Here is a 25,080-nt window from a genome sequence, read left to right on the forward strand (position 1 = left end):
AAACCCTTTACTGAAGGGGTGATAAAGGCAGTAAATCTCCACGTATGCTACACAGACAGACCTGACGTTCAAATCCCAGGAACATGTAACCTTAGGCAACCACTCTGCCTCCAGCTGCAAAATGGAGAGAAGGCCTTCCTTACATGGCTGTGGATAAGGGGGGATCAAACAAGAGAAGGATGAACATGGTGCCTGATACAGCCCAGGCATTCAGTAATGTTCCTCCCTTTCCCCTAGATGGAAATTAGCCAAGGGAACATCCTGTTCCATGAATCAGTTCCCACTCTCTTTATAAACTTTGTTTCCTCTCATTTTCCACTAGGGAATCAAGCCCCCTCTGGCAATCTTCTGACCCTCTGGAGGTGTTGCCTCTGTGTCCCAGGGCTGGTTGTGTCCCTTGACTTGTTCCTCTTCTGTCTTTCTCAGCCTGGAAAGTCAAAGACCTCTGTGGTTGTTGGCTGTCCCAGGTGGGGACCACTGGAGGATGCTAGTGTGAGGCAGAGGTAATGCTTCCTGGAATGCACCAGAAATAAGCAAATTGTACCATCTTTTCCAGCTGCCTGCGAGCACATTCCATTGGTGATTCCTCTAAGAAGAAACCATCATGCTCCTCTGTCTAAGAGCCTCATTAAAAGCCTGAGGACAGATTTCCCCTTCTTCACTTAAGGTCTCTGCCCTGGGAGGTGGGACAGCACCTGCAGGGGAAAGAGCAGGATGTGTTCAGTGGGAGTCAGTATCCATCCTCAGGGTGTCCTGACCACAGGGACACAGGTCTCCAACGTCCATTTACTTCCTCTGTGCAGGTAATTGGGCCTGACTTACTGGGGAATCTCAACTTGTTGGAGTATAAACACAAAGTAATTTTATTTCTTCCAGTAACTGCCCCTGGCTATACCGTGCCAGATCTCTCTTTCCTGCTGGGGAGCAACTCCCTTAATGATGTCTTGGTCTGGTTCCATAACTTTCCAGCCACTTTCGGTTACTAACAGTCTTATTCTGGTAATTAAGATTCAGTCTTTTAAATATTTAAAAGTTTCATGGCAAGCTTGATTCAAAACTTGATTCTTCTTTATCCTCCCCTTCAGCGTCAGCTAGAGCTGGGTGGGCCCTGATTGTTTGGTCAGAGGAGGGGAAGTGGGGACTGGGTTGATGGCATCCATTCTCACCCTTTTCAAGGCCTCAGTGACTCTGTTTGAGGCTGGGAGGAGGGATGGGGAGAAAGAGGCCTTTTGATATGACTTATGGGGACAGATTGAGATTCCCAGGTGGCACAATGGTAAAGAATCCGCCTGCCAATGCAGGCGAAGCCAGAGATGCGGGTTCAATCCTTGAGTCAGGAAGATCCCCTGGAGCAGGAAATGGCAACTCACTCCAGTATTCTTGCCTGAAAAATCCATGGACTGAGGAGCCTGGTGGGCTACAGGCCAGGGGGTCTGAAAGAGTTAGACACGACTGAGCGCACAGCATGTGGGGATAGGGGAGGCGTCATGCTTCCTTTACTCTCTCTGGGTTCTTTCTGGTTCTGCTGGATGCTGAAGATCCCACCCACAGCCCTCCTCCATCTCTGAGGACCATCCTCTCCTCCCAGCCCCACCTCCTCAGTTGCTCCTTCCTTTGGTCTCACTAGTGATATAGGCCGCCTATGACTCCATCCTCTGGCTTAGATCTCCAACTCGTGATTCAGCCCAACCTGGGCAAACCTTTGGTTTCTGCCCTAGAACGGACTTTTGTGCATTTCCATGTGCAGTTACAGGGCCTGCTGGGGTGGCTGTTGTCTTCAAGAGCCACATGGCCCTAGGATGGGAGAGCTGCCCACCATCCTCTTCCCATTCATGCTGTACCAAGTCTGCTGGGTAGGCTATTGCAGTGGGCCCCCTGCTTTCATAATCTACAGGTGCCAGTCTTTACATTCAAGTATGATCCTAGACCTCAGGGTGTGAGGTCAAGAGCTCTGCTCTTTTTCTTACAGTGGAGGGGAGGAAAAAACCAGAGCATTAGGCGGCAGTGTGTGGCTCCTGGAATCCAAGGACTCTTTGGCAATGCTCTGAGCCTGTGAGGCACGGTGGGGTCTGTGCGTCCTCTTTCCCTTTGCACTGGGGCAGGGAAGCCATCTCTTCTCCGCAGGGGAGAGAAAGGCCTAACCTGTCCCCACAGGCCCTCTCTCCTTGTCTCTTGGTCCTTTTCTATCCTGATTAGAGGTGAGCTGGGTGCTGGTTGATTTGGGGGTTTCTGGTGCCTCCATCTGGAGAAGAAAATGGCAACCCACTCCAGTATTCATGCCTGGAGAATTCCATTGATAGAGAAGTCTGGCAAGCTACAGTCCATGGGGTTGCAAAGAGTCGGATACGACTGAAAGGACTTAGCGCGCACAGTGCGTCCATCAGCTCCATGTGGAGGTGGCTGGCTCCATCTGCTGGCAGCTTGCTGGTAGCTCTCTGTGGGTGACTTGGCTCTCATAACCTTGGCTATGATTCAAGCATTAATGGGAAAATACATGAGGATCTGCCCAGCAGTACACAAGAATATCCTGTCTCTTCTCTTTTGAACTGTTATGAGGTTACTCTTCTTGGAAGCATTCCTTGATTCAGTTCAGTTCAGTTCAGTTGCTCAGTCGTGTCCGACTCTTTGCGACCCCATGAATTGCAGCATGCCAGGCCTCCCTGTCCATCACCAACTCCTGGAGTTCACTCAAACTCATGTCCATTGAGTCGGTGATGCCATCCAGTCATCTCATCCTCTGAAGTCCCCTTCTCCTCCTGCCCCCAATCCCTCCCAGCATCAGAGTCTTTTCCAATGAGTCAACTCTTCACATGAGGTGGCCAAAGTACTGGAGTTTCAGCTTTAGCATCAGTCCTTCCGAAGAAATCCCAGGGCTGATCTCCTTCAGAATGGACTGGTTGGATCTCCTTGCAGTCCAAGGGACTCTCAAAGAGTCTTCTCCAACACCACAGTTCAAAAGCATCAATTCTTCAGCGCTCAGCCTTCTTCACAGTCCAACTCTCACATCCATACATGACCACAGGAAAAACCATAGCCTTGACTAGATGGACCTTTGTTGGCAAAGTAATGTCTCTGCTTTTGAATATGCTATCTAGGTTGGTCATAACTTTCCTTCCAAGGAGTAAGCGTCTTTTAATTTCATGGCTGAAATCACCATCTGCAGGGATTTTGGAGCCCCCCCAAAATGAAGTCTGACACTGTTTCCCCATCTATTTGCCATGAAGTGATGGGACCAGATGCCATGATCTTAGTTTTCTGAATGTTGAGCTTTAAGCCAACTTTTTCACTCTCCACTTTCACTTTCATCAAGAGGCTTTTTAGTTCCTCTTCACTTTCTGCCACAGGGTGGTATCATCTGCATATCTGAGGTTATTAATATTTCTCCCGTCAATCTTGATTCCAGCTTGTGCTTCTTCCAGCCCAGCATGTCTCATGATGTACTCTGCATATGAGTTAAATAAGCAGGGTGACAATATACAGCCTTGATGTACTTCTTTTCCTATTTGGAACCAGTCTGTTGTTCCATGTCCAGTTCTAACTGTTGCTTCCTGACCTGTATACAGATTTCTCAGGAGGCAGGTCAGGTGGTCTGGTATTCCCATCTCTTTCAGAATTTCCCACAGTTTGTTGTGATCCACACAGTCAAAGGCTTTGGCATAGTCAATAAAGCAGAAATAGATGTTTTCCTGGAACTCTCTTGCTTTTTCCATGATCCAGCAGATGTTGGCAGTTTGATCTCTGGTTCCTCTGCCTTTTCTAAAACCAGCTTGAACATCTGGAAGTTCACGGTTCATGTATTGCTGAAGCCTGGCTTGGAGAATTTTGAGCATTACTTTACTAGCGTGTGAGATGAGTGCAATTGTGCGGTAGTTTGAGCATTCTTTGGCATTGCCTTTCTTTGGGATTGGAATGAAAACTGACCTTTTCCAGTCCTGTGGCCACTGCTGAGTTTTCCAAATTTGCTGACATATTGAGTGCAGCACTTTCACAGCATCATCTTTCAGGATTTGAAATAGCTCAACTGGAATTCCATCACCTCCACTAGCTTTGTTCGTAGTGATGCTTTCTAAGGCCCACTTGACTTCACATTCCAGGATGTCTGGCTCTAGGTGAGTGATCACACCATCGTGATTATCTGGGTCGTGAAGATCTTTTTTGTATAGTTCTTCTGTGTATTCTTGCCACCTCTTCCTAATATCTTCTGCTTCTTTTAGGGCCCTACCATTTCTGTCCTTTATCGAGCCCATCTTTGCATGAAATGTTCCCTTGGTATCTGTAATTTTCTAATTCCTTGATTAAACCTCATCAGATTGAATTTTTTTATTGTGTACCCAGGTTCTCAACTGGTAAAAATAAGCGCATACACGTGTGAGTGAATAGATCAGTTATCTGTGTCTTGCCTAATTTTATGTTATGAGGATAGCTAGTGTTTATTGAACCCTTGCCATATGCCATCTACTATCCTAAGCATGCCACCTACTTCATCTCATTCAGTCTTCACACCACAATCCAAGGAGCTAGACACTATTATTATGCCCATTTTATAGATGAGAAAAACTAAAAGGAGGTAAAAATGTTAAATACCTTCTCTAAGGTTTATAGGCTTAAAGTGATATAAACAGGTGATTTAAATCCCAAGCTAATACCTTCTACCAATATTCTGTTCTGCCTAATTGGTTTTATACTGTGGTCTTTCTGTCCCCTTCCCCCTGTATCACCCCTAAAGTCCTATATAAGCGCTTGTAGATCAGTGTGAAGTATTTCCCATGGTAATTTTGTTTGGATTAACAGAATTTGCCCAGTTGGGGCTTGTGCAAGAGCTGAACTAGCCATGGTAAGATTTCAGTCAGCTTGTAAATGGGCCAAACACTGTGTTCATGTTGAAGTCATCAGCACATATCCTTTGGACAGAAGGCTGAAACTGCCTCATCAAATGCCTTCTCTAACCTTTTCAGATTAATTTTTTCCCTGGGAGGCCTAGGGTTCTGAACACACACTCCAAGACTGTCTACCTGAGAAATTCTTTTCATCTAAAAAAAGATAATCCCTTTTGTTTGTGGAGCACATTTACTTCCATTGTCTCCTAGGTAACCACTCTGAGTCCAAAGTTATCATTATCTTTCTCATTTTAAGGGTGAGGAAACTGAAGTGTGGAGACTAGACACTTGCCTGAGTTCACACAGGTCTTAGGTGCTGGAACTGGGGCCTGGAACCAGATCTTTTCCTTCACTCTGCCGTGAGGCGTGCCCATCCTCAGTGTCTTTTGCCTGAGACTTTCAGGCCCCTGCTGCCTTGCTTAGGGCTCTGCTCTCCGGTGGCATTTCTTTTTTCACCTGTAGCCATGTCCACATCTCTTGGTTCTGCCTCTTCCTCTAGCCTCCTCTCATTGGCCTTACCCACATCCTCCCTGGCTCTCCAAGGGCCTGGAAACACCTCCAGGTAGGGGAACTGGGCCTTGCAGTCTTCTGGCTGTGACCCCCCAAACCCCTGGAGGAGTCGCTCACTGTGTTTATTGTCCTTAGTCATGGCGGATGTTATTTATTGTCAGATGAACGCATTTGCAAATAAAAGAGATGAACAAATAACCACAGTGACAGAGCTATAAAAAACTCCGCCGGCTCGCTCACTTGAAGAAAAGCCTGCACAACTAATTAACCTGGGCAGGCCTCTGTGGTGTTTGGAAACAAGCTTGGAATTAATACCACCCTTCTTAGCTGCTGGATCTCAGCGTCTAAATCTTCTCTGGGCAGTAGCAGTAGAGAGACACAGAACGATAGAGACAGTGAGAGGCCGAGATGGGAGAAGACAGAGACAGAGTGAGATAAACCCAGTTAGCCATCTGCCTCCATAACCATACAGAGCATCTTCGCTAGACTCCGGCTTCTAGAAAGGAAGACAGACAGACAGATTGCAGCTTTTCTCAAAGTGAGAGGTAAGGGGAGAAAACGGAGACTTGGTCTAGCTCAGAGTGCATCTTGTTTCTATACCACTAAAGTCAGAGAATCAGAAGCTTCTGGTCTGGAAGGGGCTTAGGAGAGGTCATCTAATTCGGTGATTTAAAATTATTTTTAGCAGCAAAACCCCTTCCTGGAATGAAATCACACCCAGAAGCACAATGAAAGGAGCAGATAAAAGTGGGGCTCCATTTGGATCTTGCTGATCCTCGGGCCCACCTGCGCCTCCTAAGGTGGCTGCATTCTTAGGATCCTGGAGGATCCTAGGATCCTCTGGGCTCTGGAGACTTTCATTGGGGAACTAAAGCTGCCTGGTCTCCATGTGACAAGGTTTGGGGAGCATCCCTGGTTCTTCACTGGGTTCAGGTTCACCAGAGGGGGGATTGTGGCAGAGGGGATCCACCAGCTGAAGGGGGTGGGTTTCCTGCTGCTGCTGCTGCTAAGTCGCTTCAGTCATGGCTGACTCTGTGCGACCCCATAGACAGCAGCCCACCAGGTGGGTATACCTATTCCCTTGTCCCTGGACTGCTGGGTTCTTGAATTCTGGTTACTTCCCTGAGGACCTTTGTTGGTAGGCTCTGAGGAACAGGCTTGTTAGCCCTCAATGATGGAATCCCAGTGGGTGAGCTTTGTCAAGTCATCACCTGACACTGACTTTGCCTCAGGGAGGCTCTGTGTAACTCCACATCGAGTTCAGGAGGGGGAGCCAAGAGTACAAGAAAGATGTCTCCTTCTGGGAGAAGATGGAGGGTGGTCATCTAGGTATGTCCTTTAGGGACACTGACAATCTACAGAAAAATTGTACTGCATATATATATATAGTTATTTTTTTCCTCATAGAGGAAAAGGAGACAGTGGCCTAAGCCTGGAAACAATCCAACTAGGTGGTCCTGTAGGGATTTGTCTGTTTTTTTCTGAGGAAGCTGTCACTTGTTCCAGAGGCCCTGTTCTCAGCATTAAGAGCAATGTTGGTTTAGGGCCCTCTCCTGAAGTCAGCAGTGGGTAGGAGTGAAGGATGGAGACCAGGCACTGTGTTTGGAGCCTTCCCATCACCGATTAACCCTGAGTGCCCTTGGCTCAGGCCTAGACAACAGCGGGGCACAGTAAGGAGGAAAAAATACAAATCAAGAAGTAGGCTTTTTTTGAAGGAGAAATTATAAATTGCAATTTAATCACATAATCACTTTGACACTCTCAAGCAAGCTAATTTCTTCCCTTGCCTCATTTCATCCATTCGGTGAGATGAATCTTAATGAATAATGTCCTATGAATATTTAATTTTTGATCAATTTGAATTTTCTCTGGCATACCTGCTGGAGACATAAATCAGTTCCTCTTTTGCCCAGCCGAGTGGATTTGGACAGTGGCCTGGGTGGATCTCTGCCCACAGCTGCAGAAGTGGTCTGCCTGAAGGTTTTGGGGTTCTGCCACCACCTCAGTATTGTGACTTGGACCTCCCTGGATGCCTTCCTAGGCTTCTCTAATACTGCCCCACCAGGGGATGCCTGAAGCCAGTGTGTCCAGCCAGATGAGATGCATCTGGAAATGACTTTCCACAGGTGCCCCCTCTTGCTCCATCCTTTCTAATCAGTGATTTAAAGAAGACTCACTCCTAATACTGACTTTATCCTTCCTGGCCCCTGGGACAAGTGTCATCATTCAAAAGACTATCTCGAGGCAACATTAGAAGAAGTACTCTTCGCAGCTGTTTAAGAAGTCTTCCTTCATGAGATAATACTTGATATTTTTACAGTGCTTTACAGTTGACAAAGTGACTTCACATCCATCTTTTCTTTTCATGTCTTAAAAATCCTTGTGTTTGATCTCTCTTTCCTGACTGTGAAGTAAGACAATGGCCCTTGCGAGAGCTCTTTCTTATTCTGGGTCAAAGGGGTAAGTATAGGAACTCACATCCTGGAAGGACTGCTGAGTTCAAAACCAGGGAAATTAGTCCAAACTGAGCTGCCCTTTATAAGGGGAGAAGATTGAGTGTTTGGACTGGGAGGTAGAGGAAAAAAAGGAGTGTCTTTTTTTAAAAATTCTTTTCCATTATAATTTATTGCAGGATTTTGAATATAGTTCTGTGTACTATAAGTAGATCTTTGTCATTTATCTATTTCAGATATAGTAGTTTGTATCTGCTAATTCCAAACTCCTAATTTATCCCTCGGAGAAGGCAATAGCACCCCACTCCAGTACTCTTGCCTGGAAAATCCCATGGATGGAGGAGCCTGGTAGGCTGCAGTCCATGGGGTCGCTAAGAGTCAGGCATGACTGAGCGACTTCACTTTCACTTTTCACTTTCATGCATCGGAGAAGGAAATGGCAACCCACTCCAGTGTTCTTGCCTGGAGAATCCCAGGGACGGCGGAGCCTGGTGGGCTGCCGTCTATGGGGTCGCACAGAGTTGGACACGACTGAAGTGACTTAGCAGTAGCAATTTATCCCTGCCCCCTTCCCCTTTGGTAACCATAATATTGTTTTCTATGTATGTGAATCTGTTTCTGTTCTGTAAATCAGTTCATTTGTATAATTTTTTAGATTCCACATATAGGTGATATCATATGATATTTATCTTTCTCTGTCTGACTTCACTTAGTATGATAATCTCTAGGTCCATCCATGTTGCTTCAAATGGCATTATTTCCTTCTGTTTTTGGCTGAGTAGTATTCTACTGTGTATATGTACCATATCTTCTTTATCCATTCATCCATCAATAGACTTTTAGGTTGCTTCCATGGCATGGCTATTGTAAATAGTGCTGCTGTGAACACTGAGGTGAATATATCTTTGTAAGCTATGGTTTTCTCTGGATATAGGCCCAGAATTGGAGTTGCAGGGTCATATATAGCTCTATATTTCATTTTTTTTTTTGAGGGACCTCCATACTATTTTCCAGAGCAGCTTGCACCAATTTACATTCCCACCAACAGTGTAGGAAGGTTCCCTTTTCTCTCCAGCATTTATTATTTGTAGAAAACAAATACTGGCCATATTGACTGTATGATATTTGTGATACTGTATGATGTATGTGATATTTCATTGTAGTTTTTTCTTTTGTAATTTTATTTATTTTGGCCATGCTGTCTTTGTTGCAGTGCATGGGCTTCCCGCTGCAGTGGCTTTTCTCATTGCAGTGGTTTCTCTTGTTGCAGAGCAAGCACTCTGGGGAGTGTGGGCTTCAGTAGTTGTGGTTCCCGGGCTCTAGAGCACAGGTTCAATTGTTGTGGTTCACAGGCTTAGTTGCTCTGTGGCATGTGGGATCTTCCTGGACCAGGGATTGAACCGTGTCTTCTGCATTGGCAGGCAGATTCTTTACCACTGAGCCACCAGGGAAGACCCCTCATTGTAGTTTTGATTTACGTTTAATAATTAGTGATGTTGAGCATCTTTTCGTGTGCCTGTCAGTTATCTGTACTTCTTTAGAGAAATGTCTATTTAGGTCTTCGGTCCATTTTTTTTTTTTTGATTGGGTTGTTTATTTTTTTGTTATTGAGTTGTATGAGCTGTTTGTATATTTGAGAAATTCAGCCCTTGTCAGTTGCATTTGCAAATATTTTCTCCCAGTCTGTAGGTGGTTGTTCTGTTTATGGTTTCCTTTGCTGTGCAAAGGCTTATAAATTTGATTAGGTTCAATTTGTTTGAGAAGTGATAAAGAGGGGTATCCTTAATAGGCAAGCTAGAGATGGGCTCAATAATAAGTCGATGACAGTACTTTTTGAAAAAATACTTTAATTGCTTAAAAGGGATAGATAATATGTTTAACATGTGCTTTGAGTGAATATCCCTATATTGTAAATTTGTTTTCCTGGAGTTCTCCACCCATGAAAGCAATGAGTTTTAGTTCTTCAGGAAAGGCAGGAATCATCCAGAACAAAGAGGTCATTTGTAGCTTTACGTCCAAAGGCAACTTCCTGTTTTTGAATCCATCAGGACAGAATAGTCTTGAAAGTAAGGTTTTTTCACAGAAAGAAAAAAATTTCTAAATTCACTACCTCCTTTTCCCCAATAAGGACAGAATAGTCTTGAAAGTAAGGTTTTTTTACAGAAAGAAAAAAATTTCTAAATTCACTACCTCCTTTTCCCCAATAATATGATCATGGAATTTTCTTACAAACAGTGGGGTAGAGATAATTCAGGCTATGGTGCGATGGAAATCATTCTTATTTGTTAGGATGCTGAGAGTTTGTAGTTGAGTAGAGGTCTGGGATTGGAACAAAGAGTTCACAGAGCAGAGAACGTTGCACTTGGAGAAAAGGGACCAGAATCGTGGTTTTTGGCTGTGGGTGCTAGTGTGTCATCCTGACAAGTCAGTCGGAGAAGTACAGAAACCAGATTAGATAAACAGCCCAGGGGCAGAGGTCAGTGTTGACCGTAGGTTAGTTCACCTTTCCCATTACTACAAATTATGTACATGTCACCGTCTACTTAGTCATCATTAAGGAAGAGTCAGGGTGGTGGTGGAGCATTGCAGGAGGAAATCTGGAAGTCTGAACATTTACTCTGAAGAGACTGAACCATTCAAAGAAATGCTTATGTTGAGATCTTGACTGAAGTTTCTAGAACATAGAACTTGAGACAAAGCTTGCATGTTCAGGCTTTACTCAATAGTGCTGTCCTAGGGTAGCAAGGATAAAGGAGAAAAGGAAAGTGAGGCTGGGAAGGAGAGAAGGCATTACTGAGCTTCTCAAGAAAACTAATTTTGTTGTGGAGACACATGGGACTTCTTTCAGATGAGCCGCGAGGAACCACCGCGTCTCAAAAGAGTCAGTGGATGGTTTGTTTATTTGTTTACCGTTTTTAACTCTTTCCTGTATTTTAGTGGTCAACATTTGTCTCACTGGACTCTGATTTTGTGTTAACTGGTCCTTCTGGGAAGATTCTGAGGAGGTAGGAGGTCATGTGTCTGTGCTGTGGTCCTTTGTTGTAGTTTAAAAATATATTCACAAATGCTTTCATGCTCTCCTCAAGTGATATGCCCAGTGCCTCTCCCAGTGTGCGCTAGTCTTAGTGACTTGCTTCTAGCAAAGAGAGTAAAGTGAAAATGACAGTGTGTGATTTCAGGGAGAAGGTCATTGTGTCTTCCTCCTGGCTGTTACTTGTTCTTGGAGAATCCAGCTTCCATGTTGTGAGGATAATCAAGCAGCCTATGAAGAGACCTACATGGTGAGGATCCAGAGCCTCCTGCCAATATCCATGAGAGTAAGCCATCTTGGAAATGGACCTCCAATTTCCAACTTCACTGAAGTCCAGTCAAGCCTTCAATAACTGCAATTCCTGTCATCATCTTGACTACCATCTCATGACAGACCCTTGGCCAGAACCACTTAGCTAAGCCACTTGAAGAATCTTGACCTACAGAAAAATGTGTGATAATAAGTTGCTTTAAGCCCCAAGCTTTTGAGTAATCTGTTACTAAGCACTAAGTCAAAACACACCCTTTATCTGAGTCTGGAAGAGATGAGAAGAATCAGAATCTTCATGGATCTTGTTGAGTCAGACCCTGGCACCAGAGCTGCTGTGGTTCCTGCCATGGCAGGTACGAAGGAGTATCTGCTAAAGCCCTCACTTTGGAGAAGGCTGAGACAGCAGGCAGTTTTAGGATATGAGACAGTGGTGGTCAGAGCTATCCACTGAATACGTGGGAGAGTGGAGAGGCAAATAGGGCCAAGCAAATCTGGGGAGACCCATATACTGCGTCTGGTTCATCAGACTCCTAGTCCTCTAATTCCCACTAGGATGGAGTTTCTAGAAGCACAATTAAGCATGTTACAGAGAAATAAAGAAGCCACAAATGTTTTGCATATCTGCATAATAGTGTGAGTAACATTGAGACAATTGTTAATATAATAAATTCCCATTGCAAAAAATTAAAACAGTATAGAAAGATAAAGCAAAGATCACCCAATAACCTATGATCCAAAGAGAACACTATTATATAGCTTAATTTTTATACTCAGTCCTTATACTGACATTTTCCTTTGCCAGTAAGTATAATTACACTTATCTTTTCATTAAATATATTAGAATAGGTGTTCCTTCAATCTTAGAAAATGAAAAGTATAATCAAACAAATGAACCACTCAATATATGTGATAATAAACTAGACACAATTGAATCAAGAATAAAGAATTAGTGACCTGGAAGTTTCTCTGAAGAATGACCTAGAATACAGTAGGAAGACAAAGAGATGAAAGAGTGAAAAGATGTAAAGAACTGAGTGGGGAGACACAACATAGATATAATTGGAACATTAAAGGATGACAGAGGAAAGGAGAGAGAAGTATTAAAAAAGATAATGACTGAACAATTTCCAGTCCTGACAAAAGACGTTATTTCTCAGCTTAGCAAGTCCAGTGAATCCAAAACAGGATAAAGAAAAAGAAACTCACATATTGTAGAAAAACAGAATACAAAAGAAAAAGAGAGGATCCTAAAAGTAAGTCAGAGAGAAAAGATAGATTACCTACAGAGCAATGGGAATTCCACCCACAGGTTATTTATCAATAGCAACAACAGAAGCCAAAAGACTAAAATGCTAAGTGAAAATATTATGCTAAAATTCTACCACCACTAAATTTTCTCTTAAACATGAGGGTAAAATAAAAGCAAATTAAAAATGTTTTAAAAAGAAAAAAATGATACAATTGATTACCCAGAGACACTTGCTAAAAGAACTTATAAAGATATGCACATGGAAAAAGAAGAATGATCCCAGGAGGAGATTTGAAGTGCAAGAATGAATGGTGAAGAAAGAAAGTGGAAGATGTATAAATAAATACTGATTGTATAAAACAATGCCTAACATCATAATCACTGTCATTATCATCTAATTTGTGGAGTTAAAAATCAAGTTAAAACTAGGATCACGGACCAATGTATATACAAATGGACTATGTTTGAATAGAGATCAAAATAGGAAAAATGAAACTTTTCTTAAGAGATACGTAGATGTATGGCAAGACTATAAAGAGAAGGAAAGAAAGGGAGTAGCACAAAATTTGGGGTAGTGGGTTACTGAAGTGGGAGGAGAGAGTTGCATGAGGTGGGACACGTATGTATGAGGCTTAAAGGTATGGTGGGTATTAAGATAGGTGTTTGGTACTTGGCTTCCCAGGTGGTTTAGTAGTAAAGAATTCACCCACAATGCAGGAGATGCTGCAGGAGCTGTGGGTTCGATCACTGGGTTGGGAAGATCCCTTGGAGAAGGATTTGGCAACCCACTCCAGAATTCTTGCCTGGAATATCCCATGGACCAAGGAGCCTGGCAGGCTTTATAGTTCATGGGGTTGCAAAGAGTTGGACGTGACTTAGTGACTGAGCATGCATGCATGGGTACTGGCTATGTATTTTTTATTATGGCAGTTCTTTAAAATGTAAATATCCTTTTTTTTTTTTTTACTGAAGTACAGTTGATTTACAATGTATAATTTCTGTTGTACAGTAAAGTCATTCAGTTATAAATATTCCTTTTTATATTCTTTTCCATTATGGTTTATCACAGAATATTGAATATAGTTCCCTGTGCTATCAGTGGGACCTTGTTGTTTATCCATCCCATATATAATAGCTTCTGTCTGCTAATCCCAAACTCCACATCCATCCCTCTCCTACGCCTCACCCCTTGGCAACCGTAGCCTGTGAGTCTGTTTCTGTCTCATAGGTAGGTTTATTTGTGTCATATTTTATATTCCACATGTAAGTTATATCATATGGTATTTGCCTTCTCTTTCTGAGTTACTTCACTTAGTATAATAATCTCTAGGTCCATCCATATTTCATTCTTTTCTAGGGCTGAGCAATATTCCATTGTGCATGCTCAGTCACCTCAGTCATGTCCAACTCTTTGTAACCCTATGGACTGTAGCCCACCAGGCTCCTCTGTCCAAGGGATTCTCCAGGCAAGAACACTGGAGTGGGTTGCCATGCCCTCTTCCAGGGGATCTTCCCAATCCAGTAATCAAACTGGAATCTCTTGTGTCTCCTGCATCGCAGGCAGATTCTTTACCAACTGAGCCACCTGGGAAGCCCATTCCATTGCGTGTGTATACACACACACATACATACACACGTGCACACACACGCACACACACACACACACACCAGATCTTTTTTATTCATCTTTTGATGGACATTTAGGTTGCTTGCATGTCTTGCCTATTGTGAATAACGCTGCTATGAACATAGAAGTACATGTTTCTATCTGAATCACAGTTTTCTCTGAGTATATGCCCAAGAATGGGATGGCTGGATCATATGGTAACTCTACTTCTAGTTTTTTGAGGAACCTCCATATTGTTTTTCATAGAGGCTGTACCAATTTACGTTCTTATGAATTGTGTAGGAGGGTTCCCTGTAAACATCTGTTGTACATACTTTTTGTAGGTGTGAAATGATAAAATGATGTTGTAATGACCATTGTTATGTTGTGTATCTTTTCACATACCTTAAGGTAAATTCCTGGAAAGAAGATTTTGAGGAAAAGGATGAGTATAATGCTTTTTCTTTCACACTTATTGCTACCCTCCCACCTATACTAAAAAAGATGTACCAGCTTGTACTCCTACCAGCACTGCACAAAAGGGCCCATTTCCCCACACCCTAGGAATACCTTTTTTTGTGCATTTTTTTCTAAAATGTGCTCTTATCATATATGCCAGTGTGGTGAGCTAGACTTCTTTAAAGAGATTGGAAGGCATGAATAATTTAAGAAATAGTTTTAAGAAATGGTTTAAGCAATCCCATTACACAGATAACACTACTAAAAATCACCAAGGCTGAGTGACTGTTCCGGGTTCACACTGTGACCCAGCTCAGTGACATTTTCATTGTACCCACTGCTGGCCAAACTCCACCGAACCTTGGTTTTGGAGCAGTCTGTTGCTGCACAAGAAAATCTCTCCCAGAAAAAGAAAGCCAGCAAAGAAGGCAGGAGGAATACGTGTTTGTAAGGTGCTGGTGGATCTGGTGGAGTAGGTAGGGGTAACAGGGAAAGTTTTCAGTATTTGTACCCTCAAATCTAAGCATTACTCCCTTTTTTGGTCCTTAAGCCCCTGATGATAAACTTTGGAGACAGAGGGTTGGAGCCCAATTTAATCAGACCAGTGTCTGGCACATGGACAGTATTTACTAAATATTAGTTGGCTCTCAGATAAGCCCTGGTTGATATTTTTGTTACCTAATACGGAGGGAAAACTGTCCCTTTGGCTGGGCCAGATTTCTTTCTCTGCATGAAGCGAGTCTGGGCCAGGTTGGGAAGAGGGATGAACTGACCTTCCAAGGTCCCTGTCTGCTGGAGAGACAAGGACAGTCAGCAGGCCGTGATGCAGTGAACACCCCCACCCCCTGCTCTCTCTGGTGAGCATTGGCTTTCTTTGCTCCAAGTGATTAGCAGGGAGGTTGGCAAGCGGCAGTGGCAGTGGAAGTTTAATGTTCTGGAAACCCAGTCTTTTTTCCTTTTCCTCTGAGGTTTTCCCTGGTGAGTCAGGGAAAGGTCTTGCCACTTAATAGGCAGACAGGAATGGGGCCTGGGAGTTTTGCCATCAGAGACTGGAATTTATCACTGTGACACCAAACCCAGGCATGCCTGCATTTGTCTGGGAGAAGTGGCATATTGGAGGAGGGAACCTTGGGGACATTGTCCCTGTAAGGTCACTGAGACTCACGCCCCTGAAATTTGACCCATTCAGCCCAAGACAGGCCAGGAAGCCTTTGGACCATTGCCTGGCTATAGGAAGTGGAATCAATTGTTTCTGCTGTTAATCCTCTGGCGGGTCCTAAGTACTTGTGCCTGTTAAATACAAGATAATGTGTAATTGCAGGAGCTGACAGACCTGTGTTAATATCCTACCTCAGTTCTCTTCTTGCTGTTTGATATGGAGGAAGCTTCTCTGTTCCTCTGAGCTTCTGTTTTCCTCCTCTGAAAATAGAGGCAATAATCATTACCTTTAAAATTAAGGGTGGCACAGCAGGAAAAGTCCGCCTGCAATGCAGGAGCCACAAAAGAATTGGGTTCAATTCCTGGGTCAGGAAGATTCCCTGGATTAGGAAATGGCAACTCACTCCAGAATTCTTGTCTGGAAAATTCCATGGACAGAGAAGCCTGGTGGGTTACAGTCCATGGGGTCCAACAAAGAGTTGGACATGACTGAATATGCATACACTTAAAATTAAGTGGTATATGCACCTGGACAGACCTAAGAATAGAGTGGTAAAGATCAGAGCACTGGAAGCAGCTTTCCTGGGTTCAAACCTGACTCTGACAGCTTCTACCTATGGAGACTTAGGCAACTGACAGCCTCTCTATAGCTTGGTTTCCTCACTCATAAGACGGGAATAATAATAACACATATCTTATAGGATCATTGCTTAAGTGAGTTAACATTCATGGCATGTTTAAAACCATGCCTGGCACATAGTGAGTGCTGTACATATTGTCTGTTCTTTTCAAGTTCCCCCTTTCCCCCTTTCCTTCCCTACCTTCTCTTTCCTCTATGTTGTTTGCCAGTCTATATAAGACCTGATCGGAGAAGGCAATGGCACCCCACTCCAGTACTCTTGCCTGGAAAATCCATGGACGGAGGAGCCTGGTGGGCTGCAGTCCATGGGGTCACTAAGAGTCGGACATGACTGAGCGACTTCACTTTCACTTTTCACTTTCATGCATTGGAGAAGGAAATGGCAACCCACTCCAGTGTTCTTGCCTGGAGAATCCCAGGGACAGAGGAGCCTAATGGGCTGCCGTCTATGGGGTCACACAGAGTCAGACATGACTGAAGTGACTTAGCAGCAGCAGCAGCAACATAAGACCTGATTTCCATCTTGGTTTCCTGATTTTTAATCTGTGCTTATGGGCTTCCTTTGTGGCTCAAGCGGTAGAGAATCTGCCTGCAATGCAGGAGAACTGCGTTTGATCCCTGGGTCAGAAGATCCCTGGGAGAAGGAAATGGAAACCCACTCCAGTACTCTTGCTGGGAAAACTCCATGGACAGAGGAGCCTGGCAGGCTATAGTCCATGGCGACACAATTGAGCAACTGACATGGAGGTCATCCTTGCTGTCTGGGGCCCCAGCTCTAACATTCTTACCATATCCTTCTCCTCGGGATTACAGACTTCTCAGGAGGCCTGGCTAGGTGGATTCGGCCTAGACAGTTTCCAGAACCCACTGATATCTTTCTGATTCTGTCACTGCCTTTGCCCAAAGACCTCTGCTGCGTCTACCTGGGCCTCTCTCAGGAATCCTGTGCTGCCTTCTTAGCTCAATGCCTTCCTGGTTTCCTCTTGTTTTCTCCTAGATAGTGCTACCAGGGTCCCAGCAGGCCCCAAGGCTAAGTCCATCCAAGGGACAATGAGGTCTCCCTGGGTTCGTCTTCATTTCCAGTGAGCCCAAGGTGGGCTCAGAGCTTCCTTGCTTATAGTCCAACATTCTATCCAGATACTCCACGTTGCCAAGTATAAAAATCCTTTCTGGGACCTTGTGTTTTGCAAGGCAGCCAATCTCATTGTTGAAGAGCTCTAATGAATAACAATGACAACAATAATAAAAATAGCAGCTATTATTTACTGAGTAATTACTGTATGTCAGGTTACTTTACATATATCATCTTTAATTTTTACAGCAACCCTGTAAGATAGGTTTTATTACTTCCATTTTACAGATGTGGGAAATGAGGCCTAGAGAAGATAAGTGATTTACCTAAGAGGTACAGCCAGCAGGTAACCCTGGATTGCTCACCAAACCAGTAAGTTTCCAAAGCCAGCGCTCTGTCGTCTGCACTGAACTGGATTCTGCCTCCTTGTCTCCTCCTTCACTGGGAAGGCAAGACACAATGTCTTCCTTCTTCTGCATGTTCATCTTCAGTGGATTGGAGAAAGCTATCATGTCACTTTTAAGTTTTATCTTCTTCAGGCTAAATCTCCTCAAGTCTTTGTTAAATCATGTCGCTGTTTCTGGGCATCTCAGCATCTTGGCTTCCCTCTTTGGGACACCCTGTAGGTTAATGTCTTCCTGATGTGTTGTACTCTGTATCCCAGACTCAGAGCTTGAGGCATTTTGACTCTCTCTCGGCAGCATACTGTCATTGTTTATAAGCACAGGGTTTGCATGTAGGCTGAGCTGGGTTCAAATACTGACTCTACCCATTTTACTCGCTGTGTGATTGTGCAGACCACAATTTCCAAAGATGGTTGACACCACGTATCCCATCCCACACGTTCTTGCAGTGTGGTGACACTCTTCTTGTCAAGTAGTGGGGTTTGTTCTCCCTCCCCTTGACCCTGGGCAGAACTTCATGACTGCCATGACCAGTGGCAGGTGACAGAAGTGATGCTGTGTGAGGTGAGGTCATGAAAATACCATGCACTCCCATCTTGTTCTGTTTGGAATTTTCCATTTTGTAAAAAAGCCTAAACTGACCTAAGTGAAAGACCATATGGAGAGGCCAAGTGTGGGTGTTTGACTGATAGCCCAGCTGAAATCTCAGCTTACAGCCAGCATCAGCCACATACATGTAGTGAGGAAATCCTTTGAAATGGCTACCTCTCTAGCTACCACCTGACCGCAGCCCCAAGAACCATCCAGATGAGCCCAGTAAACACCCAGAATAAAACTGTTGTTTTAAGACACTAAGCTCAGAGATGATGATATTGACAATAATCAGGATGGTGATCTTAAAGTTTACTCAAGCACCCTGAGTCTCAGTTTCTTTACCTGTGATGTAAGGACTGTGAAAAATACCTTAGGGGACATCATCAGGTAGTCAATACTGAAATCAGATTGATTATGTTCTTTGTAGCCAAAGATGGAGAAGCTCAATACAGCCAGCAACAACAAGTTGACCGTGGCTCAGATCATGAGCACCTTATCAGTCTTAAATCGAAGAAAGTAGGGAAAACCACCAGGCCATTCAGGTAGGACTTAAATCAAAACTCTTATAATTATACAATGGAGGTGATGAATAGATTGAAGGGATTAGATCTGGTAGACAGAGTGCTGGAAGAGCTATGACATTACAGATGTTGGTAACATGTATAGGAAGCAGTGACCAAAACCATCCCAAAGAAAAAGAAATGCAAGAAAGCAAAGTGGTTGTCTGAGGAGGCTTTACACATAACTGAGGAAAGAAAATAAATGAAAGCCAAAGGAGAAAGGGCAAGATCTTCTCAACTGAATGCAGAATTCCAGAGAATAGCAAGGAGAGATTAGAAGGCCTTCCTAAATGAGCAATGCAAACAAATAGAGGAAAACAATAGAATGGGAAAGACTAGAGATCTCGTCAAGAAAACTGGAGCTGTCAAGGGAACATTTCATGCAAGGATGGGCATGGTAGAGGATAGAAATGGTAAGGACTTAAGAGAAGCAGAAGAGATTAAGAAGAGGTGGCAAGAATATACAGAAGAACTATATAAAAGAGGTTTTAATGACCCAGAATACCATGATGGTATGGTCACTCACCTGGAGCCAGACATCTTGGAGTGTGACATCAAGTGGGCCTTAGGAAGCATTACTAGTAACAAAGCTAGCGGAGGTGATGGAGTTCCAGCTGAACTATTTAAAATCCTAATATATGATGCTGTTAAAGTGCTGCACTCAATACGTCAGCAAATTTGGAAAACTCAGCAGTGGCTACAGGGCTGGAAAAGATCAGCTTTCATTCCAGTCTTAAAGAAGGGCAATGCCAAAGAATGTTCCAGCTACCATACAATTGTGCTCATTTCACATGCTAAGCATGTTGCAGTCCTTGGGGTTGCAAAGAGTCAGACTCGACTTAGGAACTGAACAGCAGCAACAAATGAGAGTTAAAAGATAACAGATATAAATGGACAGCCATTATGCACTTGCCACATGATAACTGTGTAACAAATAATTAATCATTATTAATGACATCATGAATGAGATGGGAAGGGGACCTTAGTACGAAGTAGAGGCTGAAGACTAGGAAACTGAACTTGCAGTGGGGCAACCTTAGGGGAAGATGCTGAGAGCTGAGTCACAGGTTCCAGACGTGCAGTGAGCTGTGAGCCAGCAGCACTAAGGCTGGAGGTGAGAAGGCGGGAGCTGGCTGTCGGGAGGTGCGGGCAGGACACAGAAACATTTTGCTGTAGGAGAAGCAGAGCTGGGATTGACCACTGGGGCGCCCCACAGCAAACTGCAAAGGTGAGAAGGACTTGTGTGAGCATCCTAGATATTCAAGGTTGCTGCTGGTAAAATTAACAAAGAACAAGGTGAGGCCCCAGGGAAGACATCTGGTTAGGCTTGTGTGTGTGGTGTTTCTACTTGGCTCCCCTGCTTCAGAAGGCAAAGATCTGAGTCTGAAAGGTACAGCTTGCTGAAGCAAGTGTCTGAAACATGCAGGCAATCATGAACTCTTAAATCTTAAAAAGACAAACTAATTACCCCCTTGCCTTGAAAAAAAAAAAAAAACCACCACCACAAAACCCCACACTCCATGCCCACAGATAATACATCTGCTTATTATAGAAAAGTTATGTAAGAAGCAAAAAAGCAAGATAAAAATCACCCATATTCTTACAACACAGAGGTAACATTTTAGAGTACAGGTAACCTTTCAGAGGGGATACAAAAATAGAATCATACTGTGCATACTGTGTAGTAACCTCTTATCACCTTTGATACACCGTGGACATCTTTCCTTGTGAAGTATGTGTCTGCGGGTCTGAATTTTTCAGAGTGGGGACATGTGACAGTGTGCCAGGGGTTCTATGAAAACTGGTTCATCACACCAGAGCATCAGTTTTACTCAGTGGTAAAGAGTAAAAAATCTGGCTGCAATGCAGGAGACCTGGGTTTGATCCCTGGGTTAGGAAGATCCCTTGGAGAAGGAAACGACTACCCACTCCAGTATTCTAGACTGGAAAATCTCATGGACAGAGGAGCCTGGTGGGCTACAGTCCAAGGGGCGGCAAAGAGTTGGACACGACTAAGCGACTAACACTTCCAATTTTTTTCAGCAGAGTGCCGGGGGTTCTATGAAAACTGTGGTTCATCACTTCAGAGCATTAATTTTACTCAGTGGTAAGTTACCTAAAATATTAATTTTATATTAAAACAAACCTAGAAATAGTATGAGAGTGCAAAATTTGCATGAAGTTTTAGAGGGTATGAGACTTCAAAGAAATATCTAGCTTGCCTCATTTTCCGGTACCATCATTTTTAATTGGCAGGTAGCCATCAACTTATGAGGCTCAGTCAAATGGACTGAGAGAGAAGAGAGGGGAAAGAGATGTGACAATTCAGGGGCAAAACCTCAAGACCCTTCCATGAAGCACAGGGTCCCTTGCCTGATAAGCAGTAAGATGATCTGAAGGGCAATGTGAACATCTTGATGTCATGGCTTGGCCTTTAGAGCCTGGGTCTAGGTGGGTGACTTAATTCTAAGCTATGCCACCCCTAACCTCTCCCTCCTAGCCTGTTGACATAGAACAGCTGACGGCTGAGGTGGCACCTGGTTGGGGACAATGCGGCTGCATTTGACATGGTACTCAGAACTAACCCAGTAACTCCAGATGTGGCCTGCAGTGTGCACAGCTCTGCTATTTCCACCCCAGCTCTGCTAATAATAAGCTCTGTGACCACAGGCAACGTACTTAACTTCTCCCTGCTTCAGTTTTGCCATCTATAAATTGGTGATAGAATTAGCAGCTAATAGGGTCATTGGCGGCATTAAATGAGTAAAGTACAATACTTAGAGTATCACTTGGGACATAGTAAATTTATATATGTTAATTATTATCATTATGTAATCTACAATTGCATAAGCTTCTCATGGTAACTATGTCCCATTCTTGCTTCAAACTGAGCTTGTGGCTAATTAAAACTCTTGGGTCTTTTTCATTGGGATTGTTATCAAGTTTGTATTCTCTGTGCTGTTACTAGTTTTTAATTGCATGGCTTATTAATGTTCATTTACTTGATTCTGGTCTAACGTGCAGTAGCTATACAACAGCAAAGTTTTCCTTTCCAGAGTCAATTGGGTTTCACATTTAATGACATTTCTTCCCCATTTTGCAGATGACATAACTGAGGGAAGGAAATTACTACTATTTATTGTGCCCTTTGTGCCAGCCATTGGGATAGGTGCTTTGCATAGGGCATCTCAGTTAATCCTCAGAAAAAATTAAAGATGCAGGATTTATTACATCATCTTACATATGTGAAAACCACAGCTCAGTGTGGTTAAGCAAATTGCCCAAGGTTATCTGGCTGGCTGAGTAATTTTCCCTACCTCACATCACCCCCTAGTTTGGGGTTCAGCTGTAAACTTTAATGGTGTGTTTCTATTCAAGCTGATGAAGTAGATGTTTTATAGAACAAAGCCAAGGACAGAGACAAATCCCTGGAGAAGCCCTTCTAGGTAGATTTTTGACTCTCATGTCAATTCATAAATCAATACTCTTTGTAGAGGATCATTCAACCACTGAAACTGGAATTAGATGCTGCTGTTGGAAACTGGGGTCCAGAGCTTAAGAAATCATGAAGAAACCTTTTTCCATCACATCTTTGAGGGAAGAACCCCCTTGTCCCAGCTCTTTCCTTGTCCCTTCTCAGCTGGAATCCTGATGCTTATAGAGTCACATGTCCGGAATCAATCCCAGAAAATGTTCCTTTTCAAGCTGAGTGTGAGAAGCTTTCAGAGCACTCTGGGAACTGCTAGCATCTGCCTGTATTTACTCTTGCTGTCGATTAATGCCAACAACTGGAGCATTGGGAGCCCAGACTATACGCACAGGACTTCTGACAAGAGGAGGGAGAATCAATAGCAGTGGCCAGACGCAGAGAAACCCAGCCTCTTCTTTCCCACTGTCACCACCCTTGACTTGACAAAGAGCAGTCAGGTCAGGAAAAGAGGAGAAGGACCTGTCCATTGGAAATTTCTCTCAGTGTGGTCTTTGCCCAATTTTGAATGAACAGAAGCAGTGGAGTAGGTGGTGGCCTAGAGGCTGGGCCAGCAGGTTCCAGGACTCTGCCCCAGGGTCTGTGCGCTGAGGTGTTAACTGCACTTTTCCTTAAGGGAGGAGGAAGTAGTGGTTACCTGAACCCTGGGCACTCTGATTAACCCTCTAACCCCCACTGATTAGAAGTATTAGAAAGGGGGGTTGGGAGAGGAGGCGCTAATCCCTGCACATAAAATGATGGTCTCATCTGTAGTGGTTCCCCAAGCTCCCCAGGCTACCCAGCAGGTATAACACAGGAGGACACTGGGACCTGGGATAAGCTTGATTTTCAGCCTCCTCTGTTTGACCCTTCTGGAGGGAGGATGATTAGAGTAGCAACTGTGTCTTCTCTTTCTACCCTTTACACAGCTGCTCAAAATCCAACAAGGTCTCCCATTCCACTTAGAATAGTCTGAGCTGCTCACCGGGGCCCCTGCAGCCCTGTGCGCTCTGGCCGCTGCCTCCCTCTCCAGCCTCAGCTCCCCTCACCTGCCTCACAGGAGACTTCATGCTGTGCTTTGAACATGCCAAGCCTTCTCCAACCTTGGGGGCTTCACACTTTCTGTCCCCTCTGTCTTGTAGTTGCCAGCTTTAGCGAATAAAGGTATAGGATGCCCAGTTGACATTGAGTACCAGATGAAAAATAAATACTTTTTAGTATGAGTGTGCCCTGTGCAATATTTGTTTATCTGAATTTCTAAAGTAACTGGGTGTCCTGTACTTTACCTGGTAACCCTAAGGGCTCTCTGGACGCCAGCCCCTCGACACTTACAGAGTTCATCCCTTCACTTGCTCAGATCTCTGCTCCCCGCACCAGGGGCCCTGCTTTCCCATCTTGTCTACAATTGTGTGTGAGTATTAAGCTGTTCAGTTGTGTCCGACTCTTTGCGACCCAATGAACTGTAGCCCGCCAGACTCCTCTGTCCATGGGATTCCCCAGGCAATACCGGAGTGGGTTGCCATGCCCTCCCGCAGGGGATCTTCCCGACCCAGGGAGCAAACCCGGGTCTCTTATGTCTCCTGGATTGGCAAGTGAGTACTTTACCACTAGTGCCATCGGGGATAGCAGCCCCATCTATCTACTCTGGAATACTGCTCCATGGTGTTCAGAGCTCTTACCGTTACCGGATGTGATGTTGTCCATTTGTCTGTTGCCTTTAGGTCTCCCCTGGCATGTGTGGGCTCTACAAGGGCAGGGATCCACATCTTCACTGGTGCACGGATGCTCAGTAAACATTTGCTGAGTAATTGAATGGCCTCTTGCCATTACACATCCTTTGTCATATGGCCCCGTTGACCTCTCTGATTGATCTCAGCTCAGGCCATTCACCTTCCCACAGGGCACCAACAATACTGACCTTCTTTCCCGTAGATCTTTAGGCATGGCAAGCCCATTCCTGACAACGGCCTTGGGGCTTTCTGCCCAGTACAACTCACCCTGCTAGCCATATGGCTGTTCTTCCTTGCCTCTTTGGGCTCTGAAAGGGCTTCTCTGACCTCTCTGTCCAAAGTAGCCCTCTGACCCTAGACCTTTCACTCATATGACTCTGTTTTAGTTCCTTTAAAACTCTTACTGTTCTAGGAAAGCATGTGTTTAATGATTGGCTGATTTTTCTTGCTTGTCCCCCGTAAGTAAGTTCCTTGGAGACCTCAACCATGCATGGTTCATACAGCACTGTGTCCCCAGTACCTACCCTAGGCCTGGTGTGGAATAGGAAATTGATCAATCCATGCTGACTTAGTAAGTGACAGAGTGATTTGGGGTGGGCACTGAACCCCAGCTCTGCAGGCGCTTTGGGAACTGCAGTGAGGGGGTATGACTGGCAGCTGAGGAGGACTGAGCCCAGGATCCAGCCTGGAGAGGCTGGTTGCTCCACCATGGCCGAGTGTCCGTTAGCAGGGCTGGCAGGTGGTGAGGACAGCTGGAAGGGGCTTCTCACTTTCTTGCTTCTCTCGGCCTCCCTGGCAGCTAGGAGAGGCTATCTCCATCCTGTTGGAATATGTCATTCAGGCCCAGAGAGTGAGAGCACCTCCCCATTTGCCACCTTGGTGGTGATAGCATGGTGACCTTGGAGGCTGCCACATGACGGGGGTGAACCTGAACATTCTCCTGGGCTGTCACATGAGAAAGAAGTCAGCTTCTCATGCTTTCAGTTACTGCAGTTTGGGGT

At 44.4% G+C, this 25,080-nt stretch overlaps 2 long non-coding RNA genes across 2 annotated transcripts in view; one reads left to right on the top strand and one right to left on the bottom strand.

The window, feature by feature from the left end:
• The window catches only part of LOC102402651, a 156,449-nt gene that overhangs the window by 35,213 nt on the left and 96,156 nt on the right, over positions 1-25,080 (top strand). The window contains exons 2-3 of the long non-coding RNA XR_006551749.2: positions 17,614-17,697; positions 20,927-20,990. This is a non-coding gene — a long non-coding RNA (uncharacterized LOC102402651). The remainder of the gene's footprint in view (positions 1-17,613; positions 17,698-20,926; positions 20,991-25,080) is intronic.
• LOC123334023 lies at positions 11,214-24,113 on the bottom strand. Its single transcript, XR_006551750.2, has 3 exons — positions 24,029-24,113; positions 15,806-15,874; positions 11,214-11,310 (listed from the first exon to the last, which is right to left on the bottom strand). It is a non-coding gene; the product is annotated as an uncharacterized LOC123334023 (long non-coding RNA).

The sequence above is a fragment of the Bubalus bubalis genome, chromosome 6 (assembly GCF_019923935.1).
Source record: "Bubalus bubalis isolate 160015118507 breed Murrah chromosome 6, NDDB_SH_1, whole genome shotgun sequence".
Classification (NCBI taxonomy): Eukaryota; Metazoa; Chordata; class Mammalia; order Artiodactyla; family Bovidae; genus Bubalus; species Bubalus bubalis.